We start from the raw sequence: 3,277 nt of genomic DNA on the forward strand, positions 1-3,277 counted from the left end.
AGTACTGTATCTCCTTAGAAGATTAGTTCATTGTCTATCTGGAAATATACAAAATTTCAGCATTAGTAGGAATGATGGTCTAGACTATCTAGAATCACAATGCATAAAAATTTGTCTTTTTCTATCATTATTGTAAGAGTTTACATTCATTTGGTCATTTCCTAAAACAGGTATATAAGGGAAAAAATCAAATAATTAAATCACCCAGTTACTCTGACAGACAGGAAATAAAATTTGAGTGCCCAGTAAGGTGTCATACTTGGATTAGACTTGTACATTTGGTTTCTTTTTTTTAAATTTTTTAAATTTCAAATCTGAAGCAGTACAAAACTCAGAAGTTCCACTTAGGTGCAACAAACGTGGATATGATGCTAAGAAACTCTAGTTTTTCCATAAGTTGAATAAAATTTAAGTTTGACAGCACAGTAATCCTTAAAGCAACAATCCTGAAATTTCAACATGGCCTTGTATATTGTTAAATAAGCAAGGCTAGAAGGAGCTATAGAGTTTTTGTTTTTAAGAATATATTGAGTGAGATGACAATTACAAGAACTGAGTTGAACAAAAGGTGTGTAAGCTTGAAATAAACCACATGGGTAAAATTTTGATGCTATAACGAATCCATATGGCCCCTTGTTTTATTAAGATGACTAGATTCTCTGGAGGATAAAAAGGGGACTTCTCCCAGCTTACCCTATCCATAAGTTATTACTGTTCAATTTCTACTAAAGCTTGTGTTATAATAAGCTACCTTTAGGTAAATGCTCTTGCCTAGAAGAGGATTGCAATTCTGTTAATATTAGAGCCAGGCGGGGGGAATTGACATTAAAAATCTAGGTAAAAAATCTATAGGATGGGGGAAAAAAGTATAGGATAGATCTCATTAAAATACTGAGTTGTACAGCGACTTAGGAACAAAGTTAAGAGCAGAAAAAGATCTTTTGACTAAAGTAGGAAGGACAGTATAAAAATATTTACAAAAAAGGTTCAGAATAAAGGAATATTTACAGAATGTTAAACTCTTAATCTGCAGCCATAATAAGGCCCCTTCAAGTTCCCAACACCTCTGCTTTCTTCTCCTTTCGTTGTTGCTCATGTTTCTTCCGTTGCTCCTCCCTGGTCTGAAGACGAGGTTGTTTATATGTTTTCTTGTGGAAGCTAACCCTGCTTACATGCTCATTCAGACACTTATTTTCTTTAGATTGTCCCCATGGTTCCAGTTTTCCTTTGTGTGGCTCATAGTTGAGGGGACGAGACAAACTTTCTTTGAGATCAAAAACTTGTTTATTGTTGAAGACTGGAGTCCGTGCTGCTTCAGCTGAAAACTTGAATGGGGTAATAACTGTAGCAGAATCCCTCTTTGTGGCCTTCAACTTGTTTGTCCCAAGCACAGCCTGGCCTTTTGGGGTGTTCCCAGATATGGACACATGTGGAGAATTTCTGGCTGGAGTCTTGGTCAGTGAACGCTTGTATTCATTATCTTTAGTAGCAGCTGAAAACCTGACATTCATTTTAGTTACTGAGAGAGTGGAATGCTTGACCAACCCCTTCATATACAAGATGCTCAGTTCTGCAGCACCCTGGGCCCATCCTTGTGAGGGTTGCTGGCTTGAGGGAGTACAAGCCATAGAAAATCTTCTTTGGAGACCCACTGGAGTTGCCACCACTTCCTTAGTTATGGACCGCTTCTTCAGTTCATAAAGTGAATTGTGTTGTTCAAAATTTTTCTTTTTTCTCTTAATATATTGATCAATGGACTCCATTTCCTTGAAATGGGACTCATGAAGCTTCTTAAAGTTTGGAGTACTGGTTGCAATTCTTTTATTTTTTCCAGATTTAGAAAACCCATCTGTGTAGGCAGACTTCTTTCTTTCTGAAGGTACCTTTGAATCTTCATTACCATTTATTCCACTATTTCCCGAGGACACTGCATTCTCGTTTCCTTGTCTCTCATCTGGTGGAGATGGAACTTCTGCAACAGGTCTGAGAGCCTGGTTTTCCTGCTTTTCTTGATTCTGGAACTCAGTGGGATCACTTGTTTTTATCTCTGAATGATCCTGATGGGAGTCAGGATTGCTGTGGACAGTCCTGGGCCTTCTTCTTTTCTTGGTGACATGGCCAGCTGGTTCCCACTCAGCTTGTTTCTGACTGCTGATTTGCAGCTCAGTCTCATCACAAGAGGATGCAGAAGTTCGACTTTCATCCTGATTTCCATTTTCTTTTCTTGCTTCCCATTCAGGTGGGCTTTCAAGGCTTTTAGCAGCTTGTCTGCCCTCAGGTTAGCCCAGAGGGCCAGACTCTTGGACAAGTTCTGCAAGTCACTGTATTTGAAGGATTCCAGCTCCTCGAGGGAGGGGACGGTCATCCCTATTTGCAATCCAGGCAACCAGGCGAAGCACCCTCCAACCTCTGGCGCGTGGTTCAAAACTCAGGCGCACTCTAGTCGTTGACCCAGCCAAGATTTATACACAATATAAATTCTACATTTGGTTTCTTCAAGCTTCCTCTTACACTTACATAGTACAATCACCTTTTTATTTATATGTGTATTTATCCATGCAGCAATAATTTGTGTGTCTTTAGTTACATAATCCCAAGAATTAAGAATAAATAAGAGACTAGGTTCGATTCTGGCCAATGGCACATGCCTGGGTTGCCGACTCATCCCCAGTAGGGGGCGTGCAGGATGCAGCCAATCAGTGATTCTCTCTCATCATTGATGTTTCTATCTCTCTCTCCCTCTCCCTTCCTCTCTAAAATCAATAAAATATATTTAGAAAAAAAATAATAAATAAGAGAGATAGTGGCTGCTCTCCAAAAACTTGTTCTTATAAGTGATGAGACAAAGAGCCAGTATATGCTGAGAGTGGGAGCAACCTGAAACATGAAACCAGGAAACCTTCGTTCTAACTCTGCTTCTGACATTGATCTTTTGTCAAATTCCTCAATCTATCTTGAGTTGTATTCCCCCACAGAAGAAAAGATGAGTGGATCTGCAGATCTTTAGCCTGAACCAATAACCTTACCACCCCACTCTTCAGCTCTTTTTTTCAATTCTTAGTCATAATATTTTTCCACATTTTTCAAACATCACTCTATTTTTATTTGAGTTAATGAGTAAATGTTTACATATTACAAATCAAAGATTACTGTGACAAATAAAAACAAAACAGAATACTTTTTACTTCAATTAGTCTCCAACAAAGAGAAAAACTTGTTCTCTCTTTCTCCCTCCCCTTCCCTCTCTTCCCTTCCCTCCCTCTGCTCCCTCTTTATT

The 3,277-nt window shown here is 38.8% G+C and overlaps 1 pseudogene; it reads right to left on the minus strand.

Moving 5' to 3' along the window:
- Positions 1-663: 663 nt before the first annotated feature.
- Positions 664-2,421, minus strand: LOC132230568 (nucleolar and spindle-associated protein 1-like; annotated as a pseudogene).
- Between the last annotated feature and the right edge of the window lie 856 nt (positions 2,422-3,277).

Source organism: Myotis daubentonii, chromosome 3 (assembly GCF_963259705.1).
Source record: "Myotis daubentonii chromosome 3, mMyoDau2.1, whole genome shotgun sequence".
In the NCBI taxonomy this organism is placed as follows: Eukaryota; Metazoa; Chordata; class Mammalia; order Chiroptera; family Vespertilionidae; genus Myotis; species Myotis daubentonii.